The sequence below is a fragment of the Equus asinus genome, chromosome 4 (genome assembly GCF_041296235.1).
Source record: "Equus asinus isolate D_3611 breed Donkey chromosome 4, EquAss-T2T_v2, whole genome shotgun sequence".
NCBI classification, from domain to species: Eukaryota; Metazoa; Chordata; class Mammalia; order Perissodactyla; family Equidae; genus Equus; species Equus asinus.
This window is the reverse complement of record NC_091793.1, coordinates 120523362-120541354: the sequence shown is the minus strand read 5'-3', so window position 1 is coordinate 120541354 and position 17993 is coordinate 120523362.

Sequence of the window (17993 nt, the reverse complement as noted above, 5' to 3'; positions counted from 1 at the left end):
AAGCTGCTATGAACTCAGTTATAATGTTTTTCTTTGTTCAGAGAGTGGAATGAAATCGAGGTGCCACAAGATGATTGTTTTGCTATTTTGTGTGTGGTTTCTCCAGTCTGTATTTAAAGCAGGGAATAATTGTCACTGTTGAAAATTTTTAGTGATTCTATGAGAAGTTTTTCAAAGAGAAAGAATTTTTTTTTGTTGAGTTCATAATAGTTTACATCATTGTAAATTTCAGATGTACATTATTTCTTGTAATGTCACCATATTTCTTGTCTGTCACCATGTAAGTGCTCCCCTTCACCCTACAGCCCCCTTCCCGTGGTAACCACTGAGCTGTTCTCTTTGTCCTTTTGTTTATCTTCCACATATGAGTGAAATCATATGGTGTTTGTCTTTCTCAGTCTGGCTTATTTCGCTTAACATAATACTTTCCAGGTCCATCCATGTTGTTGCAAATGGGATGATTTTGTCTTTTTTTATGGCTGAGTAGAGTTCCAGTGTGTGTGTGTGTGTGTGTATGTATATATATATATATATATATACACCCCACATCTTTCTTATCCAATCATCAGTTGATGGGCACTTGGGTTGCTTCCATGTCTTGGCTGTTGTGAATAGTGCTGCGATGAACATAGGGGTACGTAGGTCACTTTCGATTGTTGGTCTCAAGTTGTTTGGGTAGATAGCCAGTAGGGATAGCTGGGTCGTATGGTAGTTCTATTTTTAGTTTTTGAGGAATCTCCGTACTGTTTTCCATAGTGGCTACACCAGTTTGCACTCCCACCAGCAGTGTATGAGGCTTCTAAAAGGGAAAGAATTTTTAAATGGAATAGTTTCAAACTTGAAATAGCCTCATTACACAGTGAACAGTTGAAACTAAGATTAAATGCTGCTTGTTTTGAAATATTAGGACCCTAAAGTGGTAATAACTTATTGGTAATGAGATCCTACGAGGTAACGTAGGCGTTTGAGTATGTGCACTTTGATTAGGGTAATATGTGGAAGGGCGTAAGAATGTACATAAGCAATTCTTTACCCTTGTTCAGGCCAAGAAAAGACCACTTAAATAGTCACCTGAAGCTTTTCTTGCCCACATTTTTTTCCTCATATACCCAAACAGACTGACTGACTGGTGTACTAATTAATTATTCTTTACAGAGAGTTTTTCTATGAAAAGAGGGGGAGGGGGGAAGGCAAAGGTAACTTGGAGGAAAAAATTAAAATTTAAAGTAAATTGTCAGCTTCTGTTTTTAGCATCTTGTTTGTTTTAACTTTTCTTCTAAATTTAAACTGCAACATACTGTTTTTGTTGTTTTCGCTACAATAATGTGATCATACCATGTATGCTAGCCTATAATCTACTTATTTCACTTGATAGTAGAAAAAGCTCTTTGATGTTCTTTTTAATGACTCCATATATACCATAGCTAATTTAACAATTTCATTTGGGTGAAAATTTAGGCCATTTCTTGTTTTGCATTATTATGAATATCTTGCATCTGTATCTTGGTGAACTTGGCATATTATTTCCTTTAGGATAATTTCTTACTAGTAAGATTGCTTGATGGAAAGATGTATACATTATAAATGCTGATACATATTATTAGATTTCCCTCCAATATGAATATATCCATTTTACTCCTGCAATTGTGTGTGTGAGTGTAATTTCCTCCACTATTGCCGACACATCTTTGCCTCTTCAAAAGGTGCAACATAAATCTTGTTTTAATTTGTACATCTTTGTTTATTAGCGAGGTGAAATATCTTTTTTATGTATATTGGTTGCTTTTATTTAATGAATTGCTCATTTTTATTCTCTTTTTTTCAAGTGGAGTATTCAAATGATTTTCTTTTAAAATACTAATGGAACTCTTACTTGGATTTATAAAATTTTTTAGTACATGTAATTAGGACTGAAAACAATGCCTATACCATCTTGAGTGTAGTTGATATAACTACTAAAATATACTGATAATGCGTAGTAATTAATGTTAGGATACAGCTACTTTGGTAACTGAATTTTAATTAGCTTTTAGAGGTATAGGACATTTATTTCCAAGTCCAAGTTAAGAATAGCATTAATATAGGAGAGATATATACCTGTTAAAAAATGAAAAGATGTCCAATTTAAATATATGAACGTCAGAGTGGATTGGAATTACACCAAGATTCTGATTCCTTTACTCTAAATTTATACTGTTAAATAGGTGTATTGTAAATTATATGTTAAGCTGTTTCAGGAAGATGCTGTTTGTGTGCTTAGATGCTATATGTAGGAGAGGGTATATATACCAATTTTAACCTCATTTCTCAGAGATGTCATTTTGAAGACTTTATGTTCTCAAGTAAAAAAATCCACCAGTTAGAAGGCAAAAAACTGTGTAAGACTTTCCTTGCCTTTCTTACTAATAGCCTGGTATACATAATTTTCAAAAAAGAAAGGAGAAAAGACCAAAAAAATCACTCTCTTCCTAAAGTGTTATACTAACCTTTGTCTTCCAATTAAATTACATCCTCTCAAGTTGATTTTTAAAGCTCTTTATATTTTAATGTGTTTGATAGAATTAAGTTTCTCTCATTCATTCCACCCCAGCCTTCTTTTTATGGAAAGTTTTCCCATCTTACAAAATGCTTTGGAACCTAGATAAAGTGGCCTTTTTGTTACTAAATATACAAAGGAAATAGAAATCTCTATCATACTTTATTTTAAATGTAATGTAAATAGTTCCTTGAGAGGGAATTACTGCCTACCTGTCATTAATTCACCTTATCTTTATTTACTGTAATCCTTACCTTCATAGATTGAGCTAATACAGGATCTCTGGTCACAGAGTGTCCTCTGCTCTGTCAATTTGAGAGCGTATGTCTGTACTGTTGGGCACGTAAAAGATGTGTAAGATCTTGCCCCTGCCTTTCAGGAGCTTTGCACTGTTTAAGTGAACTTTGTACCCCTTAAATCATATTTTAGTCAGCTGATTATTCTAGTTGTGCTAGCGCTGCCAATTTTTTAATCCAAGAAGGGTGGAAAAAATTCTGGAGTTCAGTGCCATAAGACTAGGGCTCTGGTATTTATTCAGGAAAAGAGACTGCTGGGAACTTACAGGCAAGAGAAGGTTGAGTCCAGAAAAAAGTCAGAGTCTGGCTTTATGGACTGTACTTGGCATAGTGCTGTGGAGATAGCTGTGAGGACCTGATGCAGTGGAACAAGTTTTGGCTAGATGAGGTGAATTGAAGCTAGCAGTACCCCCACCTGGTCTTTCTATTTCCCCACCTAGTAAACAGTGCCTCAGAATTGAGATGAGGGCTTTCCTCCTTTTCTGTTAGACCCTTATTCATTCCTTTTTTGTTTTCTTCTTTTCTCCAACTTCTCTCTTAATTCTCCCTTCCTTCTCTTTGCCAGAGGTAATCATGGAACTTGGCACATGTGCTTCCCATAGCTTCCCATTCTGGATCCTCCTGTTAGTCATTGGCACTCTTGTAATCATTTTCTTATACTTTTCTATTCATTCTTTGAGCAAATATTTCTAGATGCCTTGATATAATGATGAGCAAAATAGAGGTCCCTTTTTACAGTTGGGTTTGCATTTGAATGATGGAAGACAGTAAAGGAGCAAACTTCTCAAAGTGATAGGGACATATTAGAGTGACAGGCCAGGGAGTAGGGGAGAGAGTCACTTGGGGCACTACTTTAAAAAGTGTCATCAGGGAAAGCCTCTGTAAGAGAAACATTTGGGCTGGTACAAGAAAGATGAGAAGGAACCAGAAATGGGTAGAGAGAACACTGAAGGTAAAGGCCCAGAAGGCAGGAACAAACTTCGCATGGATGAGAAGTAGGAAGAAGTGTAATACTAATTAGCATTTCTGTCACAAGGAGCGCTTGAGGCTCCTTTAGGAGCCTCATTGGGCTAGCCAGCTCTTTTCCTTTACTGGTCTGCCTTTCTTTCTTTGTTCTTTGCTTATGTATTCAGAGTTCACAAATCCAATCTAAGGTAGGTAGATTATAAAGAAGGAAATGAATTGAATTCACAGGTATGTTGTGTTATTGATCTGAGACTGGTAAAGTCTGTTATACACTATCAGGCCTTCTGAACCAAGCTCGAGTTCTATCAGGCAGTGAACCATAATCTATTTGTTAATTTACTTGTAATCATGCCCACCCTTCTATTATAATGACTTGTCTTTGGGAGACTTCAGCTGTGTTATTTGTAAAGACTTTTGTGAATGAATAATCCTTAAAGTAGTAACTCCTTCCATCTGTCCTTTATTTCTTCTTTATAGCCACTTGAACATGAACCATCATTTCATTTGATGGCCTTGGCCTGAATTTCCAAATAGACCACATGCCCTCTTTTTCTAAAGATTTGCCATGACCTCTGTCTTTGAGGAAAAGAATTTGTTTGAAATTTTGTGTTTTAATCTTTAGTGCACAATGATTTTTGAGTTATTTGGTTTTGTTGAATTGAAAGAAAAATTAAGTAATATTTATTGACTCTACTTGGCTGTTATTTTCAGTGTGGAAAATTGCTTTAAGTATGTTAAAATTTCATTCTTTCCTGTGTGAAAAGAACTTTCAGACACAGTGCTGTCATTAACAGCAATGCCTAACTCTGAAATGTTTCATTTCCAAGAAAAGTTTTCAAGCTAAAAATAACAAAATAGGACAGATTAGCAATCTAAAGTCAGGAACCTAGCCACAGAGGGCCATGTCTCATTTTTTTATTTAAGAGCACCCATCTTGACCCTTACTTACTATACTACTTTCTTCTCTTAACTTCAGGAGTAAGATGGATGGACAAGTTCTTGTTGCAGGAGAATTCTAGTCAACCTCTTAAATGAGGTCCACAAACCTGGGAGATATGTGACCTGGAGATGGAACTGTATTGGGTATGCAACCTTGGTGATTGCCATATCTTAACTGTGATGAATGGCTGAGTCACATTCATATATATTTACCAAATGCTCAGTGGCTGAGTCTTGAAATTAATATTTGGCCAACACCTAAGTTGAAGATTGCCATTGTAGGATACAAGCTTCTAGAATACGTGAACAAATATGAAATTTTATTTTAAAATTTTTATATAACAAAAGTCATATTTTTGAAATTTAATGTAGTTCAGAATCATTAATTTCTTAGCTTTGTTGCCTGCTAATAAGCTCCTGCACTCATGTTGAACTACTCATTTAAGGTAGTTACTTTCAAGTATAGAGCAGGTAACAACTTATGGTAAGGTTGCTATGAAATTATTATTAAGATTTGCTTTTTCTCCATTAATAACTAAGTTAAAGGCATTTCTTCTTTAACTCCCAGAATTGAAGATTTGGTGGTTAGTGATATAAAATTTCATTAAAATATTCTCACAAACTGAAACTTCATGTGCTCTGGAATGATGTTTTCAGAAATGAACCTAAGATATGTTGCCCTTATTGTTTTCTAATGTTTTTTCAGTACACTTACTGGATCACACAGTTACTAGAGAAAAAAAAATTGTCCATAAACTTGGTTCTAGAAATGTGGCAATGTTGTAACTGACTCTCAAGATGAAAATATCGCTTTTGAATTCCTATTTGCATATGACTTTTAATTGCATGCACACCAATTTCAGCATCTTCTCTGGAGTAGAAAGAGAATCTTTACCACCAGTAACATGTAAGAAATACTTGCATTCTAAGGGCACGTTCACACTTAAACCAATGGATAGTATTTAACATACAAAGCAAATAGGGAGATTTTCACTCCAAGTTACATCTAAAATGCTTATCTTTATTTGAAAGTGAATATTCAATTATTAATAATCAGGGTGCCATGCTAATTAGGCATGACTGTAACCTGTGTAATCACATGGTCATTGATTGCACACAAGTTGTGGGTGCCAGTAAGCACGTTAAAGTAGCCAGCTGTCAGACCTTGAAAAAGCTGAGGCTGAGGAGCAGATAATGCACAACTTCCCAGGCTGAAGCTGAACTTCAGTTCATTCCTAATTCTTAACTTCAGCCAAAATGAACAAGGGTCTTTGTGTGCAGCCTGAGGCAGAGCCCAAACTGACAGAACTTGAGATGAGAGGGAGGGGAAATTTTCAACTTGGCTGTTAATAGAAGTTTTGTCCAAGCCAAAAATGCTGGCTATAGTAATAATACAACAAACGTTTGTTGAGAGTTCACTATGCACCAGACATTGTGCTAAGTTTTATCTAATTTAATCCTCTAAGTACTGCTCATTAGTTCTCAGAATAACCCTACGTGATAATTATCCTTGTTTACTGGTGTGGAAACTGAAGCTCAGAGAAGGTGAGTAACTCCTACAAACTTGTAAGTACAGTGTAACTTCCTTACACTGCATGGAAATAGCAGAGCCAAGATTTAAATCTGGCCCAGAGCTGTATATTATGATAACGTTGTCTCTCCAATCTCTCAGATATGAATGCGGGCTTTTAAAATCCAATAGCATTTCAAGCTGCTTTGCACGAATTTAACTGCAGCTCAAGGAACAGAAAAAAAACTGAGTGCTTACATTATAGTACTCGATGCTAGACATTTTCATGCCCATTACCTCATTTAATCTCCACAACCAAATTGCTCAGTAGGGATTATCTTCTTGATTTTCATAAATGAAAGAGGTAATTGTCTCACAGAGCTTTGAATCCTTTGCCCCAGTTTCACAAAATTATTGAGTAACAGTGCTGAGATTAAAATCTATGGCTGTTAAATTTCTGGCCCTTGCTTGTACTGTATCATGCTCTTTCCCCAAACGCTGAAAACCATTTCCTGGGTGATTGACAGTGGGCGCAGGGGTGCCATGCCCACTTTCTGTCCTCCCTGGTCCTAATTTACTTCGCTTTTTCTCTCTTCTCCTCCACAGGTTAATCTCTACGGGATCAAATTTCGTTCCTAGTCTATCTTCACACTCCTCCGCTACGTGTAGTACATAGTACGTCACATCTTTACCAGTTTTGAAAATACTCATTTTACTTTTGAGGCTTAAACTCACACAGTATTTACTTTCTATGTTAAGAAAGATGGTTTGGTTAATTTGTCAAGCTAACCCAGCTGTTGAAGTGAGATCGTACTTTGGAATATATGACACCTGCCCTAGCATTAGACTTAGTATAAGGAGCTCTGTAAATATAACTGATTGATCGAATGATTCTGGCTTTATGAAATAGGAACTTGTTTTCAAGATAATAGCTAATACTTGAGTGAAAAACTCATTATGCAGCAATGACTGTGATAATGGAGCATATTAGTCTTTTATAGCAGGATAGAGCCTTAGAAATTATCTAGTTCAACCTACTCAAGGGTTAAGTAATTTAACTAAAGTCACATAGAAAAGATGTGTGGGGCCTAGAATACTCCCTTCTTGACTCTTGATTCTTGATTCTTGATACTAAGTGCTCTTTATACTGTGCCATGCTGCTACATATTTGCTTATAGTTAAACGATCATAAAGTCGTCATCATAATGAACATTTACTGGTTCCTGGTAGGATTTTGGGGGTGGAAGTGAGATACTATGCCATGGCATCAAACAAATTTGGGATTTGGATCCCAGATCGGTCACTTAGGGATGAGTTGCTTGGGTGTTCTGAGTTTGTTTCTGTACATATAGAATGGGGATAATGTCTACCTCAAAGGGCTGTTGTGAGGATTAGAGTAAATGAGATCATGTATATAAATAGTGAGACTGGGACCTGCCACATAGCAGGCATTCAGTAAATGGTGGTTGTTTTTCTGATATTATTAGGCTATTTGGTTTTTCTTATAAATAATCACTTTCAAAGAGTTCATCATAGTTTTTATGAATAGTGTAACATCACAACTTAAATTCATGAAAATGAGACATTTTTGTGTCAGTCTATATTCCAGCTCTGGTCTGAAAGTCTTTTTGTTACTGTAAATGGGAAAGAGGTTTTTTTTAAGACTGCTCTATACTATATATGCTTTATACTGTATTGTTGTATACTATACACAACAGACGTAAAGCTTATATTTTCAAATGTCATTGCAATATCCAGAACACTTTCAACAGCTGCTTATTGGAAGCCTCTGCTTTTCCTCATCTTGTTTCCTACCCCTGAAATGAAGTGTTCTCCTATGTTCTGGCTGGCAAGTTCATGCTCATACTGTAAACAGTGAGCTCAAACATCACTTCCGTTTTCCTCATACATCATTCTCTTTCTTCTGAAGCTTGTGGATGCCTTTATTACAGTACTTATTGAATCATAGTCTAATTGTTATGTATCTGTGTCTCCCTCAATTCTGGGAGTGCCTTGAGGTTAGGGTCCATGTTTGTTTCATCTTTCTGTTTAGTCAACCCCCAACCCTGCACAGCTCTCAGAAAGTATACTGTGAGGTGGAAAAGGCTGATGGTTAGACAGATGCTACAGAATTGCACTGGTAAACATGCCCTTCGCTTCATGTTGGGAGCAAGTGGTTATTCTTCTCTTGGTTCTTGTGGAGGGGCAGGGCATTATGAGGTACAGGTCAGTGGAGTTTCCAGCACCATTGTGTCAATGGTGACACAAAGAAGTGGTTTATGTGATTTCTCCCATTTAAGTGCTTTTCATGTCTGGAGTATTTGGGGTAGAAAATGCAGAATCTGAGTTTCTTATATAAGTGAGCATAAGGGTGGGAGCATTGCCAGGAGATCAAAAAGGTGTTCTGTGTTCCATATTACAGGAAAATGACTTCTTTATCTGGAAATGTAAGTGAAATGCTAAGAACGAAGAAGAGGGGCCATCAGAGAAATTACAAAGTGACTGCTCAGGTCATTGGCCTGAGGTAGAGAAATGAGCCTTTAATCTGGTGTCCCACCTTTCACTAGAGTCAGTACTTCATAAGAAAGGCAGGAGCTTTGAGACACTTAACTGTAATCTTAGCCGTTAGCAGAAATACCTCCTATACTCCAGCCAGTCTGATGATCTTCTCATGTCACCGGCACAAGGATTAGTAGGCCTTGAAATGTTATCCTATCAGTGTAACTTCTCATCTATTCTCAAGATTGCACTGGCAGCTGATCACACACTGAGGGCCGAGGAGGCTCATAGGCTTTCCAGACAGCAGAACACCCTTGGAGAAGGCATGCCTCTGCTGCTGGAGGTCACAGCCCCCAGAAAATGATTAGAGGAAGCAGCTGATGACCTCTCCAGCGAGTCCTGCTATTCCTGTCTCATCTGAGCCCAAGTCCAAGGGTTGCTGGCAAGTGAAATAATACCATGATTCTGCTCTGAAGGATAGATGCACAACTCAACTGTGCTCTCTTCAGCCGTAAGCCATACGGCCTTCTAGAAAAGCAATCTGAACATTAATACTATACAAATTGTTACAGTTGGAAGACAACTGTGGTGCTTCGATAACAGTTTCTGAATCCCCCAAACCACTCTATGAACAACCTATTGTAGGATTTCTCCTTTGCTTCATAAGCAAACCTCATTGTACCTTTTGAAGTTGAGGTTCCTACAAATGTGTACAGTGGGTGAGTCCTCAGAATGAGTTGGACTGTCTCTGTGTGAGAGGGAGGAGACCTTGAGAGGATCTGTATTCTTGGGGAGCACCCAGGTAGAGGAGCTCACAACACGCTCTGATGACTGGCATGGCTGGATTCCCAGCTTAAATGATCCCATCTGGTCTTGGTTTTATTGCCCCTTACAAAATTTGATTTATTTGAAAGGAAGGGAGGAAAAGGCTAATAAATGCTCCTCTGGGCACTAGAAGGGCCCCTCCACAAGAACAAAGAGAAAAATAATTACTTTCAACATGCAGTAAAGGGCATCTCTACCGACGGATGTCTAATATCTGTCTAGCCATCAGCCATTTCCACCTGATAGCATATTTTCTAAGGAGGAATTTTTTTAGAGGAAGATTTGTCTCCTTACTTTTAAATCTTGAAATTAATAATAGAACCCTTCATGTCATTCTAAATAACTTAAGTTCTAAAGGGAATCAGAAAAGGCGAGAATACAGTATCGTGGCGTTTTTGAAATGTGGAGTATCCCCAAGGATAGTTATAGTGGGCAATGGGTTTCTGAGAAATTATATACTAGAGTCCATTTTATGATTTTTAAAAGATTGATTTGATAAGAGTTTTCATTTTAAAAACAATAACTTGAGTAGGAAAGTTAAAGACATACAAATTTCTAGCTTTAATTCTGCTTATCCCGGGAGCATTATGTATCTTTCCGGAATCCAGAACCTCAGCAACTGTTTCATCTTCTCCCTCCACTTTCCTTCCCCATCCCATACAATTATAAAACTTAAAAGAAATAATATATTTTGTCATATCCTGGCATCAGTTCAAATATGTTTTAATAGCTACTATTTGCCAGATACTGGGGCAGAATGATACAAAACAAAACAAAAATAACTAAAAACACAGTTTAGCTAGACTTGTATATGGTTTCCTGTCCTATCCACAGCTTTCTCTTGGGGAGCTGTTCCTAACAGGGGCTCTCTCCTCGCGATTACACATTCTGATCCTAATATGTGACTTCTTCTCTCTGGCTACAGCAGATTAAACGAGGGAGGAAACTTAATCCAAGGAGGGTTAGTTCAGTGACTTGAAAATGGTGGGCTGTTTTTATCAGGCTTTCTCACATGACTTAGACCCAAGGCTGAAGATTGTAGTGGCTACTTAAATAGAAAATCTCATGGAATCGAGACTGGGGCAGCCCTTTGGGGGTTTCCTGTGCTCTTAGGTTGTGAAGGTCGACAGTATCAGAGAAAGCTCATCAGGTGAAAAGAATAGAGTGGATACACAGGGGAAAGCAAAGAAGCATGAGAAGAGGATGGTGAGAAAATAACCAGATTCTCTTCTTTTACTTGAATTAATTTGACTGAATTTATATCTCTTGCAACCCAAAGGACCTGTGCAGAGAAGGTCCTCAGTAAATACTTGTTGAATGAATGAATGCGTGGGGCATTGTGTCCTAAATGCTGAGTGTGTACACGAAGCAGATATGCCCCCTGACATCACAGGGTTAACAATATAGTGGAGGAGACAGATTTTACACATTTGATTTTGACCATAACCCGAGTGTCAACACTTATCATCTGATACAGGAGACAGACAGTAAGACAAATAACTATTCAGTGTTGTAGTATCAGAATTAACTAGGAGGTCAGGTGAAAGTTTCAATTTATTGATCATGGCCAATGAATATGTTAATGCATTAGAAAATTAGCATGATGTCATTAGCAAAAGAATAAATAAATTGCAGTTAACTAAAATTCAACTTTGGCTGGATTTTTTTCCTTTCCTCCCTCCTTTCCTACCTTCCTTCTTCTCTTTTTTTCTTTTTGAAATCTAGCTACCATATTGTGGTATTGTACATATTTTAATTTGGTGCAGGGCATGCATAACAAAATAAGTGAAAAGCTATAAATGTTAGATCACATATATTGTTTATTCCAATGACCAAGGTGCAATAAATCATTTTGTAAAGTTGCACTGTAACATTCAAGTTGTCTCTATTATGGCTAATTAGCTAAGCATTTGCAATTCTGAACTCTACAGAATGGGGAAGAAGTATATTCACTTATAACAATAGATCATTGAGCTTGTTAACTGTACCTTTCCTAATTCATACTTCCTCTCTTTAACTGAAAAAAAATGCCTTTCTCAAATATATGTTTTACAGGTCATTGGAAAAAGAGTACTGCACAACAGGATTATTATAATGTGCTAAAAGATGGCACTTGTATCTCATTGGCACATGGAGAGCTTGTGAAACCTCTTTGATCTTTGCTGGCTTTTCAGCTGAAAGGATTTGGAAATCTTTTTGGCACTGGCAAAAACAGAACTGTGGTAGCTGTTTATAGTTGGTCAATTTTTAGCAATGGATAAGAAAGTCTTTGTTGAAGCCAGTTTATTAATACATAATGGGCAACATGTTGCCTTAAAGGCAAATGCCTATTTTTCTCCTATCAGAAAACTCTAATTTTTGCCAACATCTAAAGATATTTAAAAGGGGTCTACATTTTCTTTTCCAGTCTGTCCTATGCTGAGAAATAATACTGCAACCCTCTGAGCTTTAGCAGTTTTCTAGGTAAAAGGCATTTTTCCTGATGTAATTGATGTTGTAACTACTCAGCTGGACATAGGCTTTCCAGGGCTAGGTCCATTTGCTGGTTTGTTTGCATTTCCTACTCCAGCTCAAAGAATTCAAAGACATGAAGAGTCTATTGTGAAAAATGCATGAATAATGCAAAACTCATCCTTAAGTGGACTATCAGAAAGAGTGTCAATGCAGTTATGGCTTTCTAATACAATCATGAAAAACTAAAGTTGAAAAATATATAACCATCTCACATTGTTGAGGCATTTACAAAAGAGTACATGAGGGAAGCTTTCCCCTGAAATATGGTTTTGTTTTGTTTTTCCAGTAAAGTCTTTTTTCCCTTTCAGCTTTATTGAGATATAGTTGACACATAACATTATATAAGTTTAAGGTGTACAACGTGTTGGTTTGGTACACTTATATATTGACACACTTATTATAACTCAACAACCATAGCTAACTGACACCTCTATTGCAACACATAATTACCATTTCTTTTCTGTGGTGAGAACTTCTAAGATCTACTCTCTTAGTAACTTTTAAGTTTCTAATACAATATTATTAACTATAATCACTATGCTGTACTTTAGATTCCCAGAATTTACTCATCTTATGACTGAAAATACAAAGTTTGTATTCTTTGACCAACATCTCCCCACTGCCCCCACCCCCCAATCCCTAGTGACCACCATTCTTCTGTCTATTTCGATGAGTTTGACTATTTTAGATTCCACATATAGGTGATATCATTCAGTATTTGTCTTTCCTTTTCTGACGTATTTCACCTAGCCCAATGCCCTCAAGTTTCATCCATGTTCTCACCAATGGCAGAATTTCCTTCTTTCTCAGAGCTGAATAATATTCCATTATATATGTATACACCACATCTCTATCCATTCTTCTGTTGAAAGACACTTAGGTTGTTTCTCTATCTTGGCTATTGTGAAAAATGCTGCAATGAACATGGGGTACAGATAGCTCTTTGAGATCCCGCCTTCATTTCCTTTATATATACCCAGAAGTGGGATTGCTGGATAGTATGGTAGTTCTATTTTTAATTTTTTGAGAACCCCTCATAGTGTTTTCCATAGTGGCTGTACTCATTTACATTGCTGCTAACAATGCGCAAGGGTTCCCTTTTCTCTACTTTCTCACCAACACTTGTTATCTTTCATCTTTTTGATGACAGCCATTCTAACAGATGTGAGATGCTATCTCATTGTGGTTTTGGTTTACAGTTCCCTGATGATTAGCAATGTCAAGCACCTCTTCATGTACCTGTTGGCCATTTGTATGTCTTCTTTGGAAAAATGTCTATTCAGTTATTCTGCCATTTTTTAATCAGATTGTTTGGGTTGTTTTGTTTTGTTTTACTATTGAGTTGTATGAGTTCTTTATATATTTTGGATATTAATTCCTTATCAGATATAAGATTTGCAAATATTTTCTCCTATGCCGTAGGTTGCCTTTTTTATTTTGGTGATTATTTCTTTTGCCGTACAGAAACTTTCTAGTTTGATGCACTCACTTATTAATTTTTGCTTTTGTTGCTTGTGCTTTTGGTATCACACTCAAGAAATCTTTGCCGAGACCAATGTCAAGGGGATTTTCCTGTTTTCTTCTATGAGTTTGTGGTCTCAGGTCTTATGTTTGTCTTTAATTCATTTCGAGTTAATTTTTGAGTGGTGTAAGATGGGGGTCCAATTCCATTGTTCTGCATGTGCTGATCCAGTTTTCCCAGCACCTCTTATTGAAGAGACTGTCCTTTCCCCATTGAATATTCTTGGTTCCCTTGTCAAACATTAGTTGACTGTATATATGAGGGTTTATTTCTGGGCACTTGATTCTGTTCCATTGGTCTATGTGTCTTTTTTTTAGGCCAGTACCATACTACTTTGATTACTGTAGCTTTGTAGTATAGTTTGAAATCAGGAAGTGTGATGTCTCCAGTTGTGTTCTTCTTTATCATAATTACTTTGTCTATTCGAGGTCTTTTGTAGTTCCTTACAAATTTTAGGATTTTTTTCTATTTCTGTGAAAAAATGCCATTGGAATTTTTGATAGAGATTGGATTGACTCTATAGATTACTTTAGGTAGTATGGACATTTTAAAAATACTAATTCTTCCAGAACGTGAACACAGGATATATTCCCATTTATTTGTGTTTTCTTCAATTCCTTTCATCAATGACTTATAAGTCTTCAGCATATAGATCTTTCACCTCCTTGGTTAAATTTATTTCTAAGTATTTTATTGTTTTTGATTCTATTGTGAATAGGATTGTTTTATTTCTTTTTTCAGATTTTTTTTTGTTAGTTTATAGAAGCAAAAGTGATTTCTGTATGTTATTTTGTATCCTGCAACTGTACAGTCATGCATGGTTTAATAATTAGGGTATGTTCTGAGAAATGCATTATTAGGTGACTTTATTGTCATGTTAATATGATTTTAGTCTTCTTAAATTTCCTAAGACATGTTTTGTGACCTATCATATGATCTATCCTGCAGAATGTGCTGTACACTTGAGAAGAGTGTATCTTCTGTTGCTGTTGTATCAAATGTTCTGTTATGTCTGTTAGGTTCATTTGATCTAAAGTATGGTTCAAGTCCAACATTTCCTTGTTATTTTCTGTCTGGATGATCTATCCATTGTTGAAAGTAGGGTATTGAAGTCCCTACTATTATTGTATTGTCTGTTTCTCCCTTAAGATCTGTTAGTATATGCTTAGTATATTTAGGTGCTCCAATGTTGAGTTCATATATATATTTATGATTATTATATCTTCTTGATGATTTGACCCCTTTATCATTATATAATGACCTTCTTTGTCTCTTGCTACCATTTTTGACTTAAAGTCTATTTTGTCTGATATAAGTATAGCTACCTCTGTTCTTTTTTGGCTTCTACTTACAAGGAATATCCTTTTCCATCTCTTCACTTTAAGCCTGTGTGTGTCCTTAAAGCTAAACTGAGTCACTAGTAGGCAGCATATAGTTAGGTCTTGTTTTTGTTATCTATCCAGCCACTGTATGTCTTTTGATTGGAGAAATTCAATTACATTTTGATTAATTACTGATAGGTAAGGCCTTACTAATACCATCCTTTTAACTGTTTTTTGGCTGTTTTGTAGTTCCCTTGTTCTTTATTTATCTCCTGCTGTCTTCCTTTGTGAATTGGTGATTTTCCGTAGTGGTATACTTTGACTCCCTTCTCTTTATCTTTTGTGAGTCAACTGTAGGTTTTTACTTTGTGGTTACCATGTGGCTTATGTAAAACATCTTATAGATCTAGCAGTCTATTTTACACTGATAACAATTTAACTTCAATTGACTACAAAACTCTACCCTTTTACTTCCCCCTTTTGTGTTTTTGATGTCACAATTTATATCTCTTTATATTTGTATCCCTTAACAAATTATTGTAGCTTTTTTAATACTTTTGTCCTTTACCCTTTACACTAGAGGTAAGTAGTTAACACACCCTTATAGTATGGGATTAGAGTATTCTGAATCTGACTGACTTTAACCACTATTTTGTATATTTTTGTATGTTTTCCTGTTAATAATTAGCATCCTTTCATTTAAGCTTGAAGAATTCTTTTTGGCATTTCTTGTAAGGTAGGTCTAGTGGTGGTGAACACCCCCAGCTTTTGTTTATTAGGGAAAGTCTTAATCTCGCCATCATTTCTTAGGGACAACTTTGCTAGATAAAGTACTCTTCATTGGTAGCTTGTTTCAGCACTTCAAATATATCGTTCTACCTGTCCTCTGGCCACCATGAGGGAACCTGATAAAAGATTCTTCTCACTGGGTTTCTTCACTTTAGAAATCTGAGGTCTTTATTTGAGACATTGGTTGATTTATACATTTCCGCTAAAACTCCTCACAAAATGTTTTCTGCTCACTGTTTAAAATTTGTGAAATTCTATGGTGCTTTCCTATGATGGACAAAACTAAAGACATTGGCGTTCCTTGGTTACTTCAGACCACAGCCACAGCCTTCGTAACACCACCTACCTAGTTTTTGAATCCTGAGTGGTCTGAAGCTCTCCTAGATCTGAGATTCTCCTGTGCAGGTCAAGTGGAGAAAAGCACCTTCTTTGCCAAGGAAACATAACCCAAATGTTCCCAAGGCGCCAAATGTTGAGGGTACATATGAGGACACATCAACATCCAGGCCCAAATTATAGTCACCATTTTCCCCCATATACTCAACCAGACGTCCAACCCTCTGAAAAATAGTCCCTTCCACCTTCCTAAAGTACGTTAGTATATTCACCTGGGTACAGACACAAATCATTCTGGCTCTCTCACACAAAAACTGCAGCTGGGGTGGGCTGCTCTGAGTTGACTGCCCCCCTCCAGAGCTACAGACCTGTACCTACCACCCTGACTAGTGCTGGGACAGCTGGCCAGTCTCCTGTGTGATGAGAACTTCACCAGCTCCATTCTTCTTCCAGCAGACATGGTTAAATGTGTCTGAACACCAAATGTGACAGAATTTGTGGTATTTGACCAGGAGGATATTTGGCCCTTAAATAACTCTGTTACTGACAATGGACCCCAGGGAAGTATGTTTCTTAAAACTTTGCAAGAAGGTCATTTTGAACCTCAGATCAGATTGTGCTCCAAGCTCCACTCTGAACGCTGCCAATCAAATTCAAAATGGAGGATAGAAAGCTCTCTCCCTTTAGTCAAATTATCATTATTATTATTTTGCTGAGGAAGATTTGCCCTGAGCTAACATCCCTTGCCAGTCTTCCTCTTTTTTGCTTGAGGAAGATTTGCTCTGAGCTAACTTCTATGCCAGTCTTCCTCTATTTTGTATATGGGTCACTGCCACAGCATGGCCACCCACAAGTAGTGTAGGTCCATGCCTGGGAACTGAACCTGGGCTGCTGAAGCAGAGCACACTGAAGTTAACCATTAGGCCATGGGGCTGGCCCCAAATTGTTTGTATTTTGATGCTTTGTGCTCTAAACATATTCTCGGGGAAAACTTGTCTTGAAAAAGTCATTTTTCACTTAAACAAATAAACAAAATAACAATACACAAGAAAAGGCAGTAAACACAAGTGTCCATCAACAGATGAAGGGATAAACAAATGTGGTATATACATACAGGGAATATTATTCAGCCTTAAAAAGGAAGGAAATTTTAACCCATGCTACAACATGGATGAACATTGAAGATGTTATGCTAAATGAAATAAGCCAGTTATGAAAGGACAAATATTGTAGAATTCCTCTTCTATGAGATTTCTAGAGTAGTCAAATTCATAGAAACAGAAAGTAAAATGGTGGTTGCTAGGGGCTGGAGTTGGGGTAGAGGGAAACAGGGAGTAAGTGTTTAATGGGGACAAAGTTTCACTTGGTGAAGATGAAAAAGTTCTAGAAATGGATGATGGTGATTGTTGCACAGCAATATGATTGTACTTAATGCCACAGAAATGGACACTTAAAAATGGTTAAAATGGTAAATTTTTATTTTGTATATTTTACCACAATAAAAAAAGCAGTTAAAAATACTCCCCAGAAGTAACCACTGTTATTTTTCTTGTGTGTTCCTGCAGGAATCTCCCTATGCATATGTGTACATGTATGTATGTATGTATACCTAAAAGTATATATGCATATATATGTGTGTGTGTGTATTTTAATGTAAGGAATTCTGTAAGCAGCTTTATTTGCTTCTTCTATCTTAGACCTATCTTCAGATCAAAACATATAGATCCACTCCATTCCTTTAGATGGTATCAAAATATACTCTTATCCTGGGGCTGGCCCCGTGGCCGAGTGGTTAAACTCATGCGCTCCGCTGCAAGCGGCCCGGTGTTTCGTCAGTTCGAATCCTGGGTGCGGACATGGCACTACTCATCAAGCCACGCTGAGGCAGCGTCCCACATACCACAACTAGAAGGACCCACAATGAAGAATATACAACTAT